This window comes from Uloborus diversus, chromosome 2, assembly GCF_026930045.1.
Source record: "Uloborus diversus isolate 005 chromosome 2, Udiv.v.3.1, whole genome shotgun sequence".
Lineage (NCBI taxonomy): Eukaryota > Metazoa > Arthropoda > Arachnida > Araneae > Uloboridae > Uloborus > Uloborus diversus.
The window spans coordinates 126,207,316-126,234,633 of NC_072732.1; the positions used below are offsets into that span (position 1 = coordinate 126,207,316).

The 27,318-nt window shown below is 32.9% G+C and overlaps 1 protein-coding gene across 1 annotated transcript in view; it reads right to left on the minus strand.

Annotated features, from left to right (window-relative positions):
• LOC129216527 (hemicentin-2-like) overlaps positions 1-27,318 on the minus strand; it is a 134,194-nt gene that overhangs the window by 98,943 nt on the left and 7,933 nt on the right. The window lies entirely within an intron of this gene.

Below are 27,318 nucleotides of genomic sequence, written 5' to 3' on the forward strand. Positions count from 1 at the left end.
GTGTAAAGGGCTTAAAATTTTAATAGAATATTCATAAAATCGAATTTTCGAAAAATCGCCTCGAGGTGCACACTCCCATGCTACAAACTAACTTTGTGCCAAATTTCATGAAAATCGGCCGAACGATCTAGGCGCTAAGCGCGTCACAGAGATCCAGACATTCTACAGACATCCTCCCGACAGAGAGACTTTCAGCTTTATTATTAGTAAAGATAAAGAAGATAAAGATAAGGAAGACCAAAAGCAGTATTGTGTACCAAATGGGGGGGGGGGGTAGTGTGGCTCATGTCGCAAACTGCGTCAGTCCAAAGGGGGTGTTTTTAAAAATTATTGATTTTTTAAGGTCTTAAATCGGTAAGGGGGGGCAGCCCCCCCAACCCCCAATGCCCCCCCCGTAACACATTAGGAGCTTCTTAATATTTATTGGGGGGGAGAAGAGAAAGGAACCCCTTAAAGAATCCAAACGGAATCTGTGGTTTTAACAGTGTAGATTTATTTCAATCTGATTAGGTTTAGTATAAATTTTAATCTGACGAAATTTAATCTGATTACTTTAGTTGACTAAATCAATCTGATTAAATTAGTTTGACTAAATTCAATCTGATTACTTTAATCTGAACTAAATCAATCTGAACTAAATTAGTTTTTTTAGTCAACTAACGAGTTAGTTTAAACTAACGTTAATCTTCGTCTGCAATTGGATTAAATTTTTAAAATATTAGTCTGAACTAAATGGGAGTCAGATTACTTTAGTCGATAGAGGATTTACTTGATTAATGCCCAACACTGTGCGACAATAAATAAGATATTAGTGCATAAAATAATAGAAAACAACCTAAATTGGAACAAATTTGCAGGAAACTGCAGACATGTGTTTTGAACTTACAAAGAACCCGCTTTTAGTGCAAAAAAAAGTTAATGGCTGCAAACCTTTCCAACGAAAGATTCATAATTTCCCTTCTATTGCATTGAAAAAAGGTTATCGGTAACCCGAAACATGCCAGTACATTTTTCTGCAAATTTGTGTCTATTTACGCTGTTTCAGTTTCTTCTCATTTTCAAACTCAAAGGTGTTTATTCAATTTTAAAGGTGTTGATATTTTTCTTTTTAAAGAAACTACAACCAACTTACTATATGTTCTATATGCACGCATTTCAACTAATATGATTAAGACTTTGCGAATTTATTCATCTGAATTACATGAACACGAAATTTATCTTTCAAATGTCTGATGTGGCAATTATGGTTTTTTGAGTCTTATAATATTTCTGTTTAGGATCCAATTTTTTTAAGGATCAGGCAGGCTGCATAGTTGACATTTTTGATTTTGCTGAAATTTTGAGGATATGTACCTTATTTAAAACAACTAAACACGTGTTTTTAATTATTTTTTCAAAAAAAAACATTAAGTTTTTGGATGTCAAAGTTGGACTTGGTTCGTTTTTTTCAAGAAAAAAGTGCCAATTTACCTAGGCCAATGCTTTTTACTTTAAGAGTGAACCGTTGCAATGGTAATTATTTTGTGTTTCACTATATCCTCGTTATCTGTTCGTTCATAATTAGTTGTGGTTGACTCCTTGCTCATAGATCAGGGGGCCGCTCAAATTTGTACGAAAAAAAGTCTTTTTCTACAACTTTGACCTTCGAAATCTTCTTGCAATAACAGTGAGCCACAGTAGTATACATTTCAGTAAATACATACCACATAATAGTATCCAAAAAGAGAAAGATTTGTGTGACTGGCATTAGGCGCACTGAAATATTTGACTTTGAAATTGCAGAAATCGCAAAATTGCATAACATTCAAGGTCATTAATTTCTTTCGCCAAGAGTGAGCAGATATGAAACTACCTGGAGAAAGAGCATTTCGTATAATAGAAACACAATCAGTTAACAGATCTATGGCTACTGTTTCAACTTTTACATAATTTGACTCTAAACTTTGCTCAACGAGTGTTTCTTGGTGCTTGCAAAAAATGCCAATTATCTGCTTTTAAGTATTTATTACTATTATTTGAAACAATATTACAATAAATTTTCATAAACTAAAATGGTAACAAAAGACAACATATACTTGGAATCAAATCGGAAATTAAGTCCATAAACTACTCAGTGTGCAACAAAAATTCTATTTGTCGGAGTTAAATAAATACCCTTGTGAATGAAATGTAAAATATAAAATAACAATGTTAAAAGCACGAATCGCAGATTACTGCTGATACGTTCCGTTGAAAAAGGTGTTTCTTGTAACGCCGAAACACGCGTCCACAGACGTCGTTATTTCTTATTTTCTATTTGTCTACTTGATAAGGCAACTTTTCTTGAAACATCTCTTCTTCCCTTTTCCATTGGTAACTTGCTGAGATAAGGCAATTCCATTTGCAAATAATGAATCTGCTTGAGTGAAGTAAGGTCCAAATTTGACCAAAAAACCTTTTGAAAGGTTCCACGAATTTGAATGTATTTCAAAGTGATTTAGGCCCATCCCAACAGAAAAAAAAAACGAGCTTCTCTTATAAATAAAAGACGCACGATTATAATAAATTCATGAAAGGAGAGGAAAATGTATAAAATCATCTCCAGAAAGCACATCGAAAGAAATGATAAAATACATCTGACAATGTCTTTTGTCGGATCCCTTTTCATCCATGTGCTGATATCTTTTGCTTTGAAAAAGGTGTTTCTTGTCACGTCAAAACACGTGTCTGCAGTAATGTGCAATTCGTGCTACTTCACATTGTTATTTCTTATTTTACTTTTCATTCACAAGGGTATTTATTTAACTTAGACAAATAGAGATTTTGTAGCATACTGAGTATAGTTTATGGACTTAATTTTCGATTTGGTTCCAAGTATATGTTGTTTTTTGTTACCATTTTAGTTAGTTTACGAAAATTTATTGTAATATTGTTGCAAATAATAGTAAAAATACTTAAAAGCAGGTAATTGGCATTTTTTCACAAGCGCCAAAACCACTCGTTCAGCAAAGTTTAGAATCAATTTATGTAAAAGTTGAAACAGTAGCCATAGGTCTGTTAACTGATTGTGTCTCTATGACACGAAAGGCTCCTTCTCCAAGTAATTTCATATCTGCTGACTCATGGCGCAAAAAATTAATGACCTTGAAAGTCATGCAATTTTGTGATTTCTGTAATTTCAGAGTCAAATATTTCAGTGCGCCAAATGTCAGCCGCACAAATATTTCTCTTTTTGAATACTGGTATGTGACATGTACTTACTGAAATATATACAGGGTCCATTATGAAAGTAATGAGCATTTACTGGCAAAATATATTTATTGATCGTAATTTGTACAAATGTTCAATATTCTTCAAAATACATTCCTCCTGCATCAATACACTTGCGGAGACGTGTTTGCTACGCCTGAAAGGCACCCTGAAGCTCTTCCAAGGGAATGCCTGTCAGGAACATAGTAACATGGTTTGGATGTTTCCCAAGGTTCCCCAATGTTTTCCTTTCTTCTCTCTCTCTCTCTCTCTCTTGAGTCGCGGAAACAAAAAGAAGTCGCATGAAGCTAAGTAGGGACTGTAAGGTGGTGAGGGATCACCGGGGGAGAGACATCCATAAGGGGGTTCGTCGGCGACCTCCTCCTGTCTCTCTTTGAATGCCTTGTGCCACTTCCCAGACTGTGATCTTGAAATGCAATCGTCCTTGAAGGCTTCTTTGCAGCATCTGGAATATTTCGGTTGCATTTTTTCCAAACCTCACGCAAAACTTTATGGCGTATCATTGTTCAAGCGAACGCTCCATTGCGTTATGTTACAAAAGTTGAAAACATATTTCAAGCGGAGGCACTTATCTTCGCTCACACTGCTCGAAAGCAACTGACGACTGGATGCAATGAAAGGGCATATCCCGCACCACATTTCCCAGCTGGTTTTACCGTGCTGCCATCTATCGTCGCGTCACAATAACATTATGCTCATTACTTTCATAATGGACCATGTATTACTGTGGCTCACGGTTGGTGCAAAGAAGATTTCGACAGTCAAAGTTACAGAATAAAACTTTTTATCGTACAACTTTGAGCGATCCCTGACCTTTGCGTAAGGAGTCAACCACAGCTAATTATGTACGAACAGATATCGAGGATTTAGTGGAACACAAAATGATTGCCAGTGCCACTGTTATTTCTTAAAGTAAAAAATATTGGTCTATGTAAATTGGCACGTTTTTCTTGAAGAAACGAACTAAGTCCAACTTTGACATCCAAAAACTTATTTTTTTTTTTCAAAAATAAAAAAACACGTGTTTAGAAGTTTTAAATAAGGGACATATCCTGAAAATTTCAGCAAAATTAAAAATGTCAACTATCAGCCTGCCTGATCCTTAAAAAACTGGCTCTTAGCTCCTTTCAAGTAGCACATTTCTATAGGTTGATAATAGTAGCGAAAAATTAAAGCACGTGTTTATCAATGATATCAAGCACTAATTTTGCAATGTTACCACAATAATACATTAATACGTTAAACAAAATCAATGGAAAAGAAAATGACAGTGACCAAGTATAAAAGAAATCAAAGAATGTAAAAAGAGATTTTGTGGCAAAGGAGGAAATAAAATGAGATACAGAAACTAAATTTGAAGAAAAAGCTTTAAGAGAGTAAAATTTTTGTTCATTCAATTACATTTGGAAATAGAAAGCGTAGGGAACGTCGGCGTTTTTTCCACTTTTGAATCCTTTTCTTTCTAGCTTTCTCAAATACTGAAAGATAGTAACACTGATACTTCTTTTTTTTTTCTCCCGATTTCATTTTCTTTTGACTTCAAAAAGATTTCTAAAGAAAGCAATCTGAAATTTAATTTCTTTGTCTGCTTCCATTCTCTTTCATCGTGGCTCTTTTAAGAATAGAAGGGGTATTGTTATTCAAATGCAATGTTTAAAAATTAGGTTTATTAGATATTCTAATGGGCATCATGATAGTCTAACGAATCGGAACAGCAATTTTCTGGCCATCGTTTAAAAGAAATTATAATACAAGAAACTTAATGTATGGGTTTAACTTGATAGAGAAATTTTTATTTTTATAGCCATGAGTAGAAATTATGGCTCTTAATATGGTAGGAATTCGTATAGAATATTTGAGGTGTTCAGTATCACAAAACTAGCTCAATCCATTTTAAAAAAATGCTAGTTATAGTTATTCCGCTCCTTAGAGCATTAAGTAAAATGGTGGTTCTAAAATATGTTAGTAATCCATATAGAATGTTTGTGTTAGCTTACTTCTGTATCAAAACTAGCTCAATTAATTTAAAAAAAGGCATAAGATAAGCAAAACCATTTTTCGCCAATCCCACTTAATTTCTAAGTCACTGTTTTTGTTTGAATAACCTTTCATGAACGATATCAGTTTTTTCCCTTTTTCAAGTGAGCAGTATTGTCTCATTATTTAAAGATAAAAATGAATTTAATTGAGCTGGCTTTGAAAAAATGGTTCTGTGTTTCAACATTAAGAAGGCTACTATTCCGTTGTACCTAAAATGGCAGGAAATGGTCAAAAAAACCGTTTTCTAATAGAGGTTTTAAATAAAGTACAAACATGTACATAACCCAGAATAGCGCATTATGTTAGTCATTATATTAACCATAACTTATGCACTTTAACTTAACAAACAACTTTAACTTAACAAACAAACTAAAACAAATAGATAATACACTGCTCGACATTGAAAATGTCGACACCAAGAAGAAGTGGTCAGAAAGGGATGAAATTTGGAAAAAAAGACAGAGACAGCAAGGAATAATAAATGATCTTAATTTCAAAATGATAGGCAGAATACAGAGCGAGAACGGCGTCGGCTCAGTAGGATGTAGGATCACCGCGGACAGCGATACACGAAGAAACACGTCTAGGCATAGAGTCAATAAGGGTGCGGATGGTGTCCAGAGGGATGAATCTCCATTCCCTTTCAACCATTTGCCACAGTTCGTCTTCTGAACGAGGCAGGAACACAGTCTGCAAACGGCGTCCAATCACATCCCACACATGTTCGATTGGTGACAGGTCAGGAGAGTATGGTGGCCAAAAATATGTCATGATTAAGCAAAAGTTCAAATTTTAAAATTAGCAGAGCTTCAATTTATTGCATTAAAAAATAGTCGTTATAACTCAAGTGTTTTCATACTGACCGGTTGGTACAAGCATGGATGGTTTTGGGTTTAAAAAAAACGGTTTTGGGAAGAGGTTTTGGACTTGATTGAGAATTATTTGTTCTAATTTCGTTCTTTTGTATTTGAATGTATCGAGCAAGAAGTATCTAATTAGCCAAAGAGAAAAACTTTGGATTATGGACAGCTTGAGTTGGTATTGATATTAATCCTTCGTTCACTAAACATCAGTGCCAAATTGTAGAAGTACCTACTATTGATTTAATGTAAAAAATAACTTAAAAAAAGTATCATGTAGGAACTATAATCTGCTGATACATTCTTTTTAACTGTTCACGACACCTTCATTTGCGTTTCAAGACACATAATTATTTTGACATAAATAAAATGAAAAAAAAAGTAAACGATATAATATCACAGCAAGAAGAATGGAGGAGTTTCAGCACATGTAAAGATTACGAAGTTCTTGAAGCATGAAAATGTGTATCGCGTACAGTTGAAGCAACTGTCAAAAATCTGTAAAAGCTATTCTGAATAAAGTATTTTTATTTTGCAGTCAGAATTACATGCATCAAAAATCTGCATTGTCATTGGGGAAAAAATATCCTTTCTTTCCCTTTTTTCTCCTCGTTCTTTCTATTCACCTATTTCTAATAGTTCTTTTTAGACGATATTCTGAATTAGAAATTACTCTGAAACAGTTTCGTCGACTCGTGGGGGAGACTGAGTACAGTTCATATACTTTTCCCATATTATTTTTGTTTTAAACATTTTGTTATTAATATTGCCTACCAAAATGAAATTTATCGTGCACTTTTTCTATTTTAATATCAAATAATGGTGTCAGAATCTTTTTTAACATAGTGGATGAGTCTAAATATGTTCCTTCCTCATAAGACTCTCAGTTCTGGACATATATGCTTTCTAGAGCTAAAGTATTTTTCTCAGTCGATTACCATATTGCCGTCCCTGATATAAGAGTAAGTACCAATCGTGCTCTCTAAATATCCAAACTTCCCAATTACGATCAGCGGCTGTTCAAGGATAATATTCACCAACGGTCACATGTACAAAAATCAACATTACCGATCACTGTTGGACAACGGTAAGGAATAAGTATAAAGAAAAGAGGTAGGTTCTAAACATGTGATAATGATAATGACTGGTGTGGACAAATCAGAAATTTAAAATACATAAAACTGAAAATATAAAATCGTGTGACATATATTTTTCCAAAGTACTGAGACAACTGTATTTTGTAAATAATTAAAACGAATGCATCTACACAATATACTTGAATGATAAAAAGTTATGCTTTTAATAAACTATTAATTGTGTTAAATAATTTTATGTAATTATAAACGGATTTTGATATTTTATGTAAAGAGATATACAAAAAAAAAAAAAAAACTTGGGCTATGGATAGGGAGTTAGCAAAACATCCTTTTTATTTGTTTAATATTTTTTGCGTAAATTGCTGTTTGAAAACGTCAAAAGCATCTTAAGAAACTTCATGGTAGAAATGCCGATTATTGAATTTCGAATCAAGAAAAATTTTGATGCATAAGGATTCTTCAGAATTTCTTCGTTATTTCGTACGTCTGCGAATCTCAACATTTCACTTTTGAATGGCACTCGCGTAATGACGTGCCAGGAGTTGAAAACGCGAAATTGGTACCCTTCGCATTTTACCGTATGTTGTAATATTTCAATCATATCCTTTGAAATGTTGAAGTTCGTATGGAAGGGCAAAAAATTTGCCATTGATAACTTTCAAAAGTTCTGTTTTGCAGTCACAGATATTTCTACGCGATGATAATATCCTTAGATAGAAGAATTAAACAAACCGTAACACATTAGTTTTTATTGTATTTTCAGTTTCTTTTACATTTTTTGTGCTATCAAAACCGTGTGTAGCAAAAATGTCTCAACTTATCTTTAATTCAAGTCTTTGAAAATATAAATTGATTACCTTATTTTTGCAATTACGAACTAATCGTGTTCCTTAATAGTTTTACTGTGAAAAAGTCATTCAGCTTGATTTTATCTAACATTGATTTTGATAGAATACGGTTAATTACAGAAAGATTTTATGCTACACAAAGGCTTTTGAAAAACTGAAAGGTAGTTCAAACATTCAAATATATATATAATTTCTTACAGTAACTTACAGACTTAAGCACTTAAGCGTCAAAGCTTGTCTGAAATGCATTTAACGCTTACTTACTATTACTAAAACCGATCAACAGATGCACAATTTAAAAAATAAAATAACATATGAATTATACTTAATTCTTTAATTGGCAATCGTTTCACAATGAAGAACAACAATATTTCACGTTGTTATTGTGTACGGCTTCAGTAAACTTGTATTACTTTCCGGATTACTTTCAGAGTCAAGAATAACTTACTAAGATCGCATATTTTTCCGTAGAATAATTGTAAAATAAACTTTCATTTCATGTTGAACCGCATACCTCGACAACATTACTACGCCATCATTATGATGATGCATTGTAGATACATTTAAGTTATTGCTTGATCGATAGTCCCTGTAGTCCCATTAAAGACTCGGACAATCCTAATGGATTCAACTATAAAAGTTCACATTTGTCTCCACATTCAACAACAACAATTTTCAAGACATTGCTTTAAAGAACGCATCATCATGCGATAGGACATATAGGAGGATTTATTCTCTTTAAGGTTCGACCTCATATAAGTTAGTTACGCAACTTAAAGCTTATTAGTTCCGTTTTGTATAAATCAAATTTTGTCCAATTATTGAAAATTTCTCTGATGTTCCTAATAGTACATTGGTAACTCGACTAATAAAAAACGGTGCGATTGCTTTGTTAAATGAAGCTATTACAAATATGATATGTATGTTTCGCTACATATATTTTGTGTCCAATATGGTATCTTTAGGTATTTAAAATAATGTATTTCAATCATTAGTTTTTTTTTTTTTTTTTCATAGTTATTTATTGCATAGATTCTTTTGGATGCAGATAAGAGGTGAAACATCGATGATTCAAAACATCGATAGTTTCAGTACATCGACCAAAAACATCGGAGTTAAGAGTCATAGATGTTTAGCCACATCGGTTTTTGAATTCTAATGTAATATATAAAAATGTCCTGTCACGGTGTTAGTGTTTGAACTAGTTTTTATGAAAATTTTTGTGTGAATTTGTTAAGTATGAGAATATGTCGTAAAGTATATTTCATACCGCTATGTAATCAGGGTGTCCCTATACAGATTTTTCTTTTGAAAATCTTTTTAAAAACCATTGATGAAATTCATTGTAAAAAACAATTTTGAAAATCCTTGTTAAAACCATTGTTGAAAATCATTGTGAAAACTATTGTTGAAAATCATTGTAAAAGCCTTGCTCAATTTAATTACAAACACTTCATTTGAAGAAAAACAAAAGATGGCAACAAAAAATTTGAAATCATTGAGAATTTTCCGACGTTTTCCTAGAGCGTTACGTTATTTTGATATTTCTTTATGTATCCGTTTTGTATCACAAAGCAGAGCGTGCTAAATTTTGTACTTTACAAAAAATTGTCTATTTGTGTATTCGCAACTGTTTTGAGAAAATAAATGGTTGGTGTTTTTTTATTTATATATTTATTTATTTATTTATTTTATTTTATTTTATTATTATTTTTTTTTTTTTGAAATCGATGATCATTGTCTATAGCGCTCCATTCATTTTTGTGTCAAAGATCTTGTATCCGCAAACTTACAATACATTCGTTAATTTTTAAATTAACAACCGAAATATTCATTACTAAATATTTATATGGAAGAGCAACGTTTGCTGGGTCAGCTAGTATACAAGATGTAATTCAGAAATTTCAAAACTAATTTTTTTTCCAGATGAAGAGCCGCGGATGGGCTGGGGAAGTAGTGAGGGTGTCATTGAATGGACGGAAGCTGCGGCAGTTGACTTCGGAGCACTGGAGAGTGCGCATCGCTTGTTGCGGGAGTATGCGTCATTGACTTTGGTTGAAAAGTGGGAGATATGAAGAATGATTTTCACGTTGGAGTGCTCCGCTGCTTGGGGGTTCAAGTCTGCCCTGGCGATCAAGGGCGATTGGATTCTCCTCCACGACAACGCGCCTGCTCACACATCGTGTGCCGAGGAAGAATTTTTGGTCATGTTTAACGTGACAACACTGACTCAGACACCCAACAGCCCCGACTTGGTTACAAGTGGCCTTTTCATCTTACCCTAATCAAGACAGGTCTAAAAAGGAAGCGATTTGACTCCATTGATGAAAAAAAAGTGCAGCAGGCTACGACGCTCAAGAAACGACTTGGAAAAAAAAGAAACACCGATGTTTCAACAAAATAAAGAACGAAAAACTGAATCATATGTTTAAATATAGATTTATATCTAACTGAATTATAAAGTAAATGTGTACAAAATACTTTTAAAACACGAAACTGATTCAAAGATAATAAATGATTTTAGCGATCCGCTGTAAAAAAAAATGTGTGTAACCTTACTCCATAAAATCGGTGAGAGCTTAGCTGCCTCCACTACTCCACAGTAACTTAACCCGGGAGGACGCGCGGGGGTCATTTTATGACCCCAAGTCTTATGCAAATAGCAATTGACAAAAAATAGCCGTGAGTTCTTTTTTTTTCATATCAGTAGCTGAGTTTGGTCCCCCCATCTACCTTTTGGTAGCTGATTAGTTGAATTTAGGGCATTTGTGCTCCACTCAAATACGTTAAGTCAGATACTGGGGTCATAAAATGACCCCGCGCGTCCTGACTTTTTTTTTACAGACCAACTATTTCGAGTTTCCAATACGGTTTATTTGTTCACATGCCTTCAATATTGGAGTTATGTCATATAAATAGTAATGCCAATACCATACAAGAATGAAATAGGTCCTTTTCGAACACTTTTTGCTGAAGTTGAATCAAATAATTGTTTCATCAATGAATAATATGGAGCTGAAGATTTTTTTTAGAAAAAAAATTCTTATATCATGAAAAGAGTTGAAAAAGGATGAAAATACTTTAAATAAAGTGAATAACTGTGGTTTTGGATTTGAAAAATATGACGTAAAGTAGAGAATAGTAAGTAAAGTGAGACAAAATTGCCTTAAATGCAGTGTTTTTTTTCTATTTTTATGTAAAGAAAAAATGAATTATTTTTAGCATTAATTTTACAAGTTTATGCATCAAAAATACCAAAAACAGCGTTATAGTTGTTATAAAAATTCGTAAAACTCACATAAAGCATTGTTATTCGCTGTGTGTCTCAACTTGATTTAAAGAACAAAGGTAGAAATGCTTTCATTATAAGTGCGATGTAAAGCTCATTTATAAATCGCACTAACAGTCTAAAATTCAATTTTAATGTTGAATATTATAAAACGTTACGGTTCTAACAGTAAATAAGTCAAAAAATGATTTTTTTTTTGTGTATGATTACGTTTTGATCTGGGGTCATTCAATGACCCCCGCGCGTCCTAACGTTCGCCCAGGAAGCGCACGTTCATCCCAGTTCTGATATAACAGGTGTAAAGTTACACATCGCTTGTGGAAGATTATGCTATAATAGTGTAACTAAAGCGTTTCTGAGTAAGTTACATTAGAATTTTCTGTATGCTTGCAGAGAAATTGCTTGAAAGTTGCATGTTACCAAAAATTAAGCTTTCATTGGACTTTCCTGAAAGATGAATCAAGTTCATGCTCTTAAAAACCATTAGACACCAATTATTTTAGCATGCAATATTTATTTATTTACTTGTACAAACAAGACATTTTTATTCCATTAAGAGAGGAAATAACCTGAGTGGTGTTCGAATTTACAACGCGAATCTCACAGACTCGCAAAGCAAGAGCTTTTACCGCTCGGTTACCAAGGTTCATTTACGGTTCGTTAATAAGAGTTTACCTGCTCTGCGCAGATTCTGATCTTAACGCATGCTCTTTCAATGCTACTGAAACCATAGTGCAAAATTCCTCCAACTATTTGAGTTCTTAAAACAATGATGCTACACACTTCAGAATTCGTGTAACGTTACTCACATTAATTATGGTAGCCTTACGCTTTTTTTGTACAGTGTGTGATTCCCAACAGTATGGTACATATTAAAAGTAAAATTTAAATTATATAATTTAAGAAAACTACGACTGAGGATGAACTTAAAACAGGGGAATGATGTACTACTTCCTCATAAGTGAACACTTAGTGTTGGAAAAAATAATTTCCAAATTTTTCTGTATCAGCAGTCTTTACTTGGACAGCTAAGTTTAGAAACATCTTTCCAACGAGATGGATGTCGTAGTCGTTGATTAATTCGGTAATTTTTTTTTAAGCGTATTTTCTTAAACACGATCATTGTAGGAGTGTTTCTTTTCATATTTTTTCAAAATTTTTGGTTCAAATGTTTAGGGAAAAAAAAAACGCAAAACCATTCTTTTCTTGTAAAAAACTAGCAAAAGTATATTTGGGTAGTTTAAATTTTTTTTTTCAAAACCATTTTAAAAAGTATATGTCATTACCATTTTGCCAAACTGATTGTCATGTATCACTTGGCTAACGTGTAAAAAATCATGCTTCATTATAAAATTTTCACTGTTAAATTCTGCACCTATATTTATCGAAGTTTATCAAGAGTTAAACAAATTTCCATCAATCAGATGCAATAATTGCGTGAACCTATTTAATATTTAAAAAAAAATCTATAACTCTATAGAGATGTTTAGTAACGATATGACATTCAGACGTTATTTGCATTCGTAAAAAAAAAAACTTAATGTCAGCTAATAAGCAAAACAAAACCTAACATTAAAAAAAAAAGTACATGAGTGGAGCTAACGTTAACTCTCAGGCAAAAACAAACCCTATTTTTACATAATAAAATAGCTTATTACTATAGACAAAGTCTGAATTGCCCAACGTTTGAGCATCAACAAATATTCAGCTTTTTAAAATCCTGCCGATGTTTAGAAATGACGGAAGCATTTGCTTTACGGCTTAATGTCTTCAACTGGTTGGAATTTGGGGAGCCTCCAAGTATCCGAAGAGTTATATGCAATTGGAGATTTCAAATGCAATCATGGAAATCCCGATTGCGCTATCACATAAACCCCCTCAAGGTAGGCTGATAATCTACGCTGGCAGAGAATGTTTTACACTGGAACAGTGAGGAGTGACTTGATGTAGATTTATGCCAATTACAGTCAGCACAAAATCGATGTAATTCATTCAGGCCATCCATGATCAGTGACTTCCGGCTTGGGTCAACCCGACATCCCTTGCTCTTACTATTATTGACATATGACGTGAAACAAAGGCAACACTCTAAATGTTTCAGTCAAGGTTTTTCATTACGTTAACAACTACTTCTTTACACAAGTTACATTTTGCTGAAGTTGTTCAGTGAGATTAGTCACGTTTCAGAAACATCAGTCGACTTTGGGGGATCAAAGCATCGTACGTCGAATCAGCAGCAGAAACAAAACTTAAACAATCAGTTCATTTGTAACTATAAAAGCATATAGTTCAGAGGATTACGTACTGAATCATTTGGATATCCAGTACTATTGCCTTTAAGGTATGCAGGGCCCTCCGTCTCAGAAATTCTTTAGACATAGTAATAAGCACTTTATTATAATATAATTGTAATGAGAAAAGAAACTTCGATATAAATAAAGTTCTTTTAGTTAAATTCAAGTATATATATAAGTCAAGTTTATATGTGAGTCAAGTATATATATATATAAGTTTTTCTTAACCTTTAACAGAAGAAGTGCGGTCTCACTAACCGCTTTAAAGTTCATCCGATTACCCCTATTTCATTTTCAGTCGCATTGAATAGTTTTTCCCACTAGCTTTTTGTTTTGTGACCTTGAACACCTCCACTTGCTTATCAGTAACCTTAGTCAAGTGTATCAGGTTTAAATTTCATTGCATTCTTTAGAAGCGGTCTGTGAAACCTCACCTCTTCTTCAGTGTTACAATTTTTGGCAGTAGTAGACATGGCTCTTATAACGTTAGAACCGCGCATATAGGTTCATTTATCTTATTCGCGTTATGCGGAAGAGTTGCAAAATACTCTAGAGGAGGTTGCGATTTGTTTAAAATGTTCACAAACGTAACGCAATGATGTACAAGGGGCAAGAAATGCTGATATTCAGGTACTAAAATGTTCTGTATATATTAAAAAAACTAAAATGAAATCATTGATAAATATTAGATTCATTTTTATCACGAGTAGTTAGTTATTTACGGCAGCATATGATTTTCTCGAAAAATCCTAGGACTCTAGCAACATTTCCTCCAAAAAGATATATTTCGATTTAAAATTAAAAATATTTTCCCCCGTGCTAATAAAAGTTCAAAGAACATTTAAGGGAAATTACAGGAATGTATCTTAATTACACGTTTCAAAAAAAAAAAAAAAAAAATGTAAATAGAGCGGTCTCTGAGACCTCACGTCCCCTGTTGCGTACTACTTTTTCACCTCCCCTGTTGCGTCATACTTTTTCACCTCCCCTGTTGTGTCATACTTTTTCACCTACCCTGTTACCAGTTGAATGAGATCAAACACACAAAAGTATTTTCCCTAGTTTAGTGCAATAATTTCAACATCAACCTAAATCAATGCAGTATGTATTGCATCAGTACTGTCCAGTAAAAGTACTCGTAAAACGAATTTAATGCAGTGAAGTCATTTCTAGCTCACTCAAAATACTACTCACAAGAAGGAATATTTATCGAATCCATTTCTGAATAAGCTTTTAATTTAGATGTATGAGCATAATTTGCAAATTTAACCGCATCATTGCAGAATTTTCTCGACACATATCTTCGAACGAAGAAGCACAGTGACTGGAACGAAAATGCATTAGTAGACATAATTCAAAAAAGCGAAAAAAACTCATGATACACTCCATCCATTAGCCTAAATGTGTTTTCAAAAATAATTTTAGCATGAAACTGGATTGCTTGGATGGCAAAATTATTTTGGGCTTTTCTTAAGCTATTTTAATTTTAATAATCACTCAACAGGCGGTACTGCACCACTGCGTTAGAAACTTTTTTACTATCTTTTATGAAATACAAATTGCTCATAACGGCGCAGCGAAGAGCAGAGCAATATCAACCTTCCCTCCATGAAATATATATTAATGAATGAACTAAAAAAATAAAATGGATAATGTGAAAAATATTTCACTCGACTGTTATCCTTATTTTAATAAAAAATATCACTGAAGTTAACTATCCCATAAAAAGATAAATTCCTTCCCTGCTTTTACTGAGCAAGATATCATCAAATAATTTGATTAAAAATGTATTTTGTAAATGAAAACTTGGCACAGAGTTCCAATTACGCAGCTGAATATTTTAAATCGCATTTTTTTTTTTATAGGATGTCAAATTTATGCTCAGTAATGAAACAGCAAAGGAATAAGCAGGCACTTTCAATGTGTATTTTAACTAAAATGTACAAGCATTCATAAATCTAATTTGGGCTCTGGAGATAAAGTTCATTTCTCATTTTAATGGTAAAAAGTAATTACAGAATTATTTTTGGTGTAAAAAATAGCATCTTGCCGAAAAATAATTGGACATTTATTAAAAAATGTATGGCATAAATTAATTATGAACTGTTTCAACATATTTACAATTTTAAGAGAGGCTGATGAACACTGTCTACATTTAATTTATAAGACAAATTTATTATACAAAATATATATATATATATATATATATATATATATATATATATATATATATATATATATATATATATACTAAGCGCCCGTCCCAAACTGGTTGAAAAATTCTCTGTCTTAAATAAATATTATGCAGATTTTGTTGTTTTAAAATATCATGGCATACAACATTTTTTGCTTCGTTTTTATGAGATTTTTGAAGAAATTTATTCATTTCATTTCCTAATCAAGAGAGACATACCTTCACTTCCCCGTGAACAATATAATCTTCCCATATGTAACGTTGTACGTTTGCCCTTCAGTTTTGATGATGGTGATGGCATAAGAAATTTCCATTGGAACTTGCAATTACTTATGTTTGAAATGGAAATGTGGAAGGACCCTGGGATTTCGAGAAATATTTCTGGCTGACCTGCTGCTGGTCCGGTAAGAATAATACGGTAAATCATATTAGTCCATGTTGGTTTTACTTGCATGCATAAGACATATTAAAGTTTCGCAACGAAATTAATGGAATACCGCATTTAATTTCAATAGAATGAATATGGGTACTTAAAAGTGTTCTTAAGAGACAGAGACCGTACAGAGTTAGTAAAAGGAGACGACTTAAAACAGGCTTAAAGTATATCTGTACGCATTCATGAAGGGAACCATTGGAATGGTTTGGTGAGAGTCACCGGCAAATTCGAAGGTGACTCCTCCCTCAATGTTGTCTTATTCTTTTAGATTTTTTAGGATCCACGATTTCTATATTCAAACAGTGGCTTATCGAACATTCGTAATACATTATGAGGCAGATTTTTAAAGACGCTTTCCAAATGGCCCATTTTCTTCTTATGAAACGTACGGAGTCTTTCCAAAAGAAGACATTCAAAGAAGTTTAAATCTGGAGTGATTAATTTTTCCACCTAAATAAAATTGCTGGAATTTAGTTAACAAAAACCCGCAAACATCCTCAGTCTGCTTCTTGATTTTGGTTAAATTTATTAAACTTTTTTTCAGTTCCACCGGGTATGACGATAAACGCTAATTTGCGATCTGGTATCATAAACGAGTCGCTGACCGATTGCTAATTTGGTTACATTATTGGAAGCGTACTCATTCAGTAGGTTGCAATCATGTAAAAATCTTGTCCGAAACATATAAACATATAAAAACCGCTCTCTCCCTCTCTTTATAATATTAGTATAGATACCACTGTGCAAGTTTGTGCCTTTCATACAAAGAAGAATTTTTTTGATTAGGTGCAGTGGTTCCGGAGATTACCAACCCTTTCTCTTTATAATATTTGTACTGTTAATAAAACCTCAAAGGGTACCCCGAAATGCAAGCAACATTACAACTTTTAGAATCAAGGATTTACAGTGTCTAGCTGCACTACTTGAATTCAAAAACTAATTTGATCACAGCGAATCTCAGTTATAATTCATTTGAAAAATTTTGATGTATTAACATTCTGCGACTCTAAATGGTTCTCAATCTCCAAGGCTAATTACAATGCTATATACCTTATCCTCTGCAGCCTCAAATACACATAAAGGTCTTGGAGTTTCATATGCAGCGATCGTGATTGTTTTTCCACTCGTTTCTATTCCGCAGCATACGGTTCAAAGGTAAAAGTCAACTATGTTGTTATTGCAAGCGCGGGACAGTCAGCGTTTGTGTTTACGTATATGAGAATAGATCAATACGAAGCATAAACTGGTAGTGAAGACATACTACTGGTTTAAACAATTAGTATAAGTACATATATGCATATTTTATAGCCTATGTCACTCAGTAAGGATGCACCTTTCATGCAGTGTAAGAATTTTTTCAAATAGCTGCAATGGTTCCAGAGATTACGTCGAACATATTGACGTACAAAAATCCGCCCTCTCTCTTTTTAATATTAGTATAGATATGCTGGTGAAAAATGCAAAATCCCTAAGCAAAACTTGTGCTAGATAAACGAAATTTCGTAGGTGTTTTCATACACCTGAAAGATAACACTGATTCAAATTTTGCGCTCACGTGTGGCGTACCCCATGCTCAAGAAACTGTGAGACAAACTTGTATATTTCCTTTTTTTTTACGTTATTTTGAAAAGTTTAAATAATAATAAAACTTTTTGTATCTTAAAAGACTCTAAACTTAAGTTGCATTACAAATACATCTTAAAACTCTTTTGTTTAGAATCCAAGTTTCCAAATTTCTTGAATTTTATATTTTTCGTCTCACCGTGCCCCATCCTTCACTATTTTGTTAAAAGATGCATAATGTGCGATGTTTTCCTTTAATGCAATTTATTAATTACTATTAATTATTGTTACTAGGTTTTTAGCCCATTATTGCCTCTTTTCATAGGTGTTTTAGAAGGGAGACGAATATAAGGCCATTTTTAGTTGTGGTAAAAGATCATTTTTTTTACTACTTTCTTTTTTTTAACGAAAAGTGAATTGCGTTTGATGTATTTCAGTTTATGTAGCATGAGCAGACTTTGTTGGTAATGCTATGTTAACATTTTTGAATTAATTGATTTTAGACTTAGATTGATTTTGATTAGAGACCAAAAAGCTTATGAGCGCAGAAAAATGACAACTTTATCCTATATATACAGGGTGATTATAATTAAAGTTCCACTTTCAAAACGCTGTAAAAATAAAACCACTGGTCAGAATGACCTCAAATTTCAACGGAATATTATCGAAGAAGGGGGGAAAACGTATGGCAAAAGAAAAATAAATAGTTGGAATTTTTAGCAATAGATGGCGCTGCAAGTGTCAGAATATGTAAATCAAAACACCTGTCATGTGCCCGGCTCATTGAAATTCTTATAAAAACGCCAAATACACGTTTTTTTTTTCTTCATTTCGCATCTGAGAAGTTCACTATGACTGTCCCAATGAAAGATCTGGCCGTCCCGATCACCTGATCTTAACCCGTGTGACTTCTGGATATGGGGCTATCTGAAAGCTGTTGTGTTCAGTGCTCTGATTGCAAACTTTGCTGAGCTGAAAGCATGTATTGCGCAACACATTCTGAACGTGACCCCAGAAACACCTTAATCAATCGTGGAACATGCTGTTTCTCGATTTCAACTTGTTACAGAAATCGGGGTACATTATATTGAACATCTTTTGCGCCAGTCTCACGAAAATTAAAGACCGATTTGATTTTTACTGATGCTTCTTATGCGGTATTCGGCCTCAGGACAATTAAAAACCGATTTTTCCCATCCGATGTGATATGACCTTTCCGTGTTGGATGGGCTTACTTAACTAACAGTATCACACCAATACCCTCGTGCACGCTGAGTAGTACGGTGTTTTAATGTATAGTTTACACCTTAGGTAATATTTCATGATTTATTTGTTATTTGTAGTCGACTCTATTAAATTATGGTGCTTACAGCGCCATCTATTGCTAAAAATTTCAACTATTTATTTTTCTTCTGCCATCAAGTTCCCCATTTCTTCGATAATATTCCGTTGAAGTTTGACGTCTTTCTGACCAGTGGTTTTATTTTTACAATGTTTTGAAAATGGAACTTTAATTATAATCACCCTGTATATATATAGGGTGAATACAATTGATCTACTTTCAAAAAGGCAAATTTTCCAAACTGCTTCAAGTACTACACAATAAGTGATACATGGATTTAAAGAGAAATATACCATTTTTTTAAATTTTAAATCCAATAAAATTTAATTGCTGAAAAAGGCAATATGTGAGCACATTGTGGAAATCGTTCAATTACAAATGCTCAATGTTAAAGCATTATTTTACACATCAATATCAGGATAACCAAGATCAGGCCTTTTCACGTATGTCCAAAAAAATAATTTAAGATAAAACAAATCTGTACCTCAGAGCCAGCCTGATTTAAGTACAAAATTTGCAATTTCCACTTTATTAGTGCATTGTATGTAGAAGTATATTCCACATCGACATATGCGAACGTAATTCTTAAAGAAGAATTACGTTCACATGATTCGATGCGGAATAGACTTCTACATATAATGCACTACTATAGGGAAAATCGCAATTTTTGCACTTACATCATTCTGGCTCTGAAGTTACCGTTGCGCATGAAGGTACCGATTAAGTTCAGGTTTCACAACTTGACTATTGCGTTGGAGGACCACCACCTATCGGTAACTGCAACAACTATATTTTTTTTTACATCCTTTTTCCCCCTTCAATATTAGTAACTGTTCCAATTCTGGATGCATTTCGATGATTCCTTCTAGCTACCGACTGCTCTAAATAGAGATACTTATTACCACCTGTTATATGAATACAAACCTACATACATACATACATACACACACACACACACACACACACACACACACACACATATATATATATATATATATATATATATATATTATTTTTACCTGGGTTAAAAAAGCGCGAGTCCCATCATTTGCATTAGCCAGAAAAAAGTTTTTCCTCTCATCTGTAAAATTAAAACAATTTAACTTACGTCCTTCTGGCTCTAATGTACATAAATTACAAATCTCGGTTACAATAACTCAATTTATAAAGTAAAATAAATACGACTTTTATGCTCAGCAGTGTATCATAAGTAATTATTTCTCTTTGCGTAAAATACAAACGCGTTAATTAGTATTGCTTGTTTAACTCTAGAACAAATTCAATCCAAATTTATTTATTACATTTGTTACAAAACCGATAACCACAATTGTTTGACTTATTCTTACTCTTATTTGTGTAATATTTATAATGTTTTCAGTCTTAATTTACGCCAAGAACTTTTGTGTCTTCTTTTTTTCTATGAGGTACTAATTTAATTGACTGTTCTAGTACTGTTAATTCAATTCAACTTGTTGTCTCAAATATTTCATGTTTAAAAAATATTTTAACCAGATTTAACTGTGTTGTTAGTTCTTGTCTTTTTAAGTTTTAAACTTTTTAACATTGATTGTCGTGATTCAAATATTTCCATCATGTCATTCTATAATTTTAAGGCTAGATGTTTTAATATTTTAAATGTGTAATTTATTTTAATTGCTATTTTTTATTTCATTTACTACTAAAGTTGGATTTTCTTTGTAGTTTGCAAATACTTTAATACCATATAGTTCAAAACTGAGCATATGTATCTATGTATCTATGTCAAAGTTACTTCGCCCGAACGCCAGTGAACCACGTATCGATAGATTCATAATTTTCCCATATTTATGTTTGGTTATTTAATATAATTATCCGATAATAATAAGCGGAGATATCAATTAAAACTATAAATTATGACACTTAGATTTAGATGTTAAAATCCCAATTTTTCGAAGGCTTTCCTCCATTCAAATTATTATTCAGTGCTTCGTCTCAACTTTCCGTAAAATGATTTTATTAAAACTTGTAGTTCGAAGAAAATCACTGAGAAGAAAGATCTGTTGCCATTTTTTTCTCGACTAGGAACAAATAAAATTCTGGGTTTTGTTTAAAAGACTTTTCCTGTAATCGAGGGATTTAAAATGTTTCCTTTTTCCTTTTTTCCACAATCTGCAGCAAAATTTTACTGATTTTTTTTTTCATTTGCTTAAGCCTGCTTGTTGAACACGCGTCACTCGACATAAGTTTTATTTTCGAGGTAGACCGTGCAAAGCCGGCGATACAGTTAATAAATAAATAAAAAGTGAAGTAAACGATTATATGAATAAATTTCCAGCTGAAACCAATTGATGTTAAAAAAAATGTTAGATCAGGAATGAGGTTTGAATTAACAAAGATAGCAATTTGTAATATCCTGGTTTTAAAAAAGTATGATTCACAAACCACTGTAAACGCTACATAAAAAAATAAAAATAAACATTCCAAGTTTCTTTTCATTCCCAAATGTTCAATGTGTGAACCTTTCGTAATGCGACACACATCTAACCTGTATTCTAGTTCGTTCTATACATTTTGGAATGTTCACTGTCAATTTTTAGTGTTTCCCGAGGAACTCCCATCTGGTATGTCACGTCAGTGACAGGAACAGGGGACCCTCGGGGATAATGTCAATTTTTAGTAATGCTACACATATACACATATGCAATAATTCAGTGCTTGCAATATTGTAAGCAATGGTGGTGTATAAACAGTCTTTGACGGAATCCCTAAAAAATCACATGGGATAAGGTCTGGGGATCCAGCTGGCCAACGAAATATATATATATATATATATATATATATATATATATATATATATATATATATATATATATATATATATATATATATATATATATATATCAATCGATATATATATATATATCGATCGATATATATATTGATATATATATATATATATCAATATATATATCTATATATATATATATATATATATATATATATCAACGCACAGCCGAAACCGCTGAAGCTTCAGACTTGAAATTTGGCAGGCATGTCCGCATGATTACAAAAGTAACCACTAAGAAAGGAATTTTCGAAATCTCAATTAGTTCGGGAGAAATTAATTAAATCCCCTTAATTTCTGCGAAATTAAAAACCTGTCATTGAAATTCAATTCCCTTATTTTCGAAGGCTTTCCTCCATTCAAATCATTATTCAGTACTTCATCTCAAGTTTTGGTCGATAGCGAACTATAAATTTGATATTGTTTTGTTTCTCACGTGATTCTTCGAGGCTTTTCTCAAGTCAAATCATAATGTTTCTGTCTTTTGCTTTTATTTTTTCAAAACTAGAAACGAAGTTTTTAAGAACATCATCACAGGTGGACTATCCTTTTCAATTTAGAAGAGTGCAGTTTCCTGTTAAAGTTTGCTTTGCAATAACCATTAATAAGTCACAAGGACAGACATTAAAAGTAGCTGGGATCGATTTAAGAGAAGACTTTTTTTCACACGACTAATGTTATGTAGCTTGCTCCAAAGCCAGTTCAACAAGCAGTTTAATAATTTTAGCAGCAGAAAAAAAACTAAAAATGTTGTATACAAAGAAGTTCTAGCTTAAACATAGGTATAACAATAAAATGTGGATGACCTGTGTTTGCGAAGTTAATCAATACTTTAAAAGGATCGTCAATAACAGTTAAAGATCGGTTACGGACAAGGGCATATATATATAAGGAGTCCAGGGTCCCCGGGATCCTCCCCAAATTCGAAAGAAGTTATAGGTAATAAGTAATTATTATAGGGGATTTTCGAAACTAGGTGCACCAAGCACTGTTAACCCCTGCTAATTCCATTATCGAGCAATGCCGGGTACGGGAATGCTAGTTGTTTATAAAATATTTTATTGAAAAACACAAGTCATTTGCATGTAATTTCATCTTTCATGTTTCCCACAAAACTGCTTAACACCAATTGACTTTTATTCCATTTTAGAAATCTGGATGGGAGATAAATTAATTCTGATGACAGCGTTCCTGCCCTGCAGCGGAAGTGGAATTCCACGAAAAGTTTTCTCTCTAATATCCTTATCTTATTATCTCGGAATTACTACCATCACAAATCCCACAACACGTAATTAATGAACCAAACAACCAGTTTTCTGAAAATTTAAACATAAAAACAGAAGGAAGTCTCTTTTAGCTTATGCAAATTATTAAGCAGTCTTTCGAAAGAGTTTAGGAAATTAGGGAAATCCCTAAATTTGGATCTTTTTCTCTCGGATAAAGAGTATCCGTTTAGAGCCACACCTTTTTAGTAGTAACTAGTTGAGTATTAATAGGAGAGCTGCATTGTAAGTTCATGAAAGTAGGAAAATCTGTTTTAATTTATTCTTGACGGTAAAGTTATTTTGTTTTCTTGTGCTCTGGCATTATTTCCACAGCATCTAAAGACATGCACAATGCTAATGAATCGTAAAATTTAGGAGAACTCTTTGAAATTGCATTCGGTTTCGTCTGTTATATGTTTCTGTTACGGGTGCATTCATTGAATTGTATTTCTTTACATCGAAATTTGTCTATTTATTTAAAATTAAACTAATGATTTTATTTGAGCAGCATTTAGCCAATGTAATCATTATAAATATTTTTAGCTAATTTCTTGAAGAAGGTGTGTTTTAGTTTTCATATTTTCCACAACGTCAAAAGTATGGTGCTTCACTTTTTACTGGCTACACAACTTGGCTAAAATGCTGAGCAAAACGTTTCATGCTACAAGACTACAAATGTATTATTGTATACAAGCACCTGTTTTCATATTTCTTAGGTAACATAACTGAACCAAAAATACAAAATAACAGAGTAGACTAAAAAAAAACATATTGATCACGGACATTCAATCCCTTTTTTAGACCACATTGAAGCCAATTTATTTTGAAACGGCTTCAGAACACTTCTTAAACACGGACTTAACTCCCCTTTTTATCAAAACTTTGAAGCACACTTTTTAGAACGCTTTTAGAGCAGTTCTGAGAACAATTTGGTTCACCTCTCCTTTTGGAATATTTTTGGAACACCTATCTTTTGCTTAATCCGCTACAACCGTTAGTTAAAAAAGCGAAAATTTCCCTATTGCCCAGATGTGATATTAATCATGCTTAATATGGGTACCTATATGTTCTTAAATCTGTGCTCAAGTTTGAAATTAATATAGCTTTTTCCTGAACGAGACATATTCGCTACACTTTCAGAAGATATTCGTAACACATTTCAGTACAAGTTTTTTAGCGAAACTCTTTCAGAAACCAGTTTAGTACACAATCACGCAACTGGAACACGTTTTTCTGAAAGAAACTAATCAAAAGGTTGTGTACTGGGAGCACCTTAACGATGTCACTTCTTTTAACTGCATCATAGAAATAAATCCGATAGTGTAATCATTTGTTGGAGTTACCATTTAACGCTTAGTAAAATCTTCATTGGATAGTAGCATAATTTTTTATACAGCTATAATTATAGTTCAATTTTCTAAATGGTCCATATTTTTATACACCTCCATCAATGTCAGTCCATGGAACAGAGTGAACCGATTCATACGACAACGATCTAAAACTACGAAATCCACGAGGACATTGATCGATTACCGTCAATCAAAATATTTCATACATTTCACATTAATGTTGGGCATCAACTAAAAAAATCAACTAAATATGTAATTGATTGATTAGTTGACTAAAGTAATCTGACTCCCATTTAATTCAGACTAATATTTTAAAAATTTAATTCAATTGCAGACGAAGATTAACGTTAGATTAAACTAACTCGTTAGTTGCTCAAAAAAACTAATTTAGTTCAGATTGATTTAGTTCAGATTAAATTAATCAGATTGAATTTAGTCAGACTAAAAGTAATCAGATTAAAAGTAATCAAATTGATTTGATTACTTTTTTAATTCAGATTAAATTCGTAAAATATAAATATCACATGAACAGAGGCACATTTGTACTTCTACGTGTATATATATATATTTATGCAAGCATACACGAGTTAATGCGTGTACATACGACTACGTGCGGTTATATACGTATATAAACGTGTTATCCCGCGTATGTTCGTGTACGGAGGTATATTTGAAATTTTAAGTAAATATACATATTTATGTGTGCATACACCAGTAAATACGTGTATATACGAGTATGTACGTGTTACCCCGAGTATATTCGTGTAAAAAGGTACATTTGTATTTCTACGTCATATTCCAGCGTGCGTGTACGAGAAAGTACGTGTATATACGAGTAAGTACGTGCACACACGACAATAGACTTATAGATACGTGTTTAGCCCGAGTATACTCGTGTAAGATGGCACATTTGTATTTCTACGTGTATGTGCATATTTATGCGTTTATAAGCGAGTAAATACGTGTGTATACGAGTATGTACGTGTACACACGATTATGCGTATAGATACGTGTTACCCCGAGTATACTCGTGTACAGAGGTAAATTTGCTTTTAATTGTGTATATACATATTTATGCGGGCACACAAGCTAAGATACGTGTATATACGTGTACACATGAGAATATGCGTATAGATACGTGTTACTCCGAGTATACTCGTGTAAAGAGGTACATTTGTATTTCTACGTTTATATACATATTTAAGCGTGCATATACGAGAAGGTACGTGTATATACAAGTATGTTCATGTACACACGAGAATATACGTATACATACGTGTTACCCCGAGTATACTCGTGTACAGAGGTAAATTTCTATTTAAACGTGTATATACATATTTATGCAGGCATATACTAGAAAATACGTGTATATACGAGTAAGTACGTGCACACATGATAATAGGCTTATAGATACGTGTTTAACCCGAGTATACTCGTGTAACATGACACATTTGTATTTCTACGTGTATGTGCATATTTAAGCGTGCATATACGAGAAAGTACTTGTATATACAAGTATGTTCGAGTACACACGAGAATATGCATATAAATACGTGTTAACCCGAGTATACTCGTGCACAGAGGTGAACTCGTATTTAATCTAGTACATGCACTTTTATGCGTGCATATACGAGAAAAGACAAGTATATACGAGTATGTTCATGTACGCACGAGAATATGCGTATAGATACGTGTTTAACCCGAGTATACTCGTGTACAGAGGTACATTTGTACTTGTACGTTAAAATACATATTTATGCGTGCATACACGAGTTATACGTGTATATACGAGTAAGTACGTGTATATACGAGTATTTTTGTGCATATACGTGTATATACGTGTTGACTCAACGACATTCGTGTATACAGGAGTTTTGTATTTCTACGTGTATATACCTACAAGTACGTGTGAACACAAGTAAATATGTGTATATACGATACATATTAGTAAACACGAGTTTATACGTATAAATACGTGTTATCCCGAGTATATTCGTGCACGGAGATATGTTTAATTTCTAAGTGTATGTACAAATTTATTTGTGCATACACGAGTAAATACATGTATACACGAGTATATACGTGTACACAAAGGAATATACGTATGGATACGTGTTAATCCGAGTATACTCGTGAACAGAGGTAAATTTGTATTTAAACGTATATATATATATTTATGCATGCATATACGAGAAAATACGTATATATTCGAATAAGTTCGTGTACAAGCGAGAATAGATGTCTAGGTTCCTTTTTTTAGCCGGAGTATACTCGTGTACAATGGTACATTTGTATTCTTATGTGTATATGCATATTTGTGCGTTCATACATAAATAAATGCGTGTATAAACGAGTATGTACGTGAACACACGAGAGAATATGTGTATAGATACTTGTTACCCCGAATATACTCGTGTACAGAGAAAATTTGCTTTGTATATACATATTTATGCGTGCATATAAGAGAATACGAGTATGTACGTATTCACACGAGTATATGCGTATAGATAAATGTTACACCGAGTATACTCGTGTGTAGAGGTACATTTGTATTTAAGATTGCATATACATTTTTATGCGTGCATACATGAGAAAATACAAGTATGTACGTGTACAGACGAGAATATGCGTGTAGATACTTGTTTAACCCGAGCATACTCGTGTACAG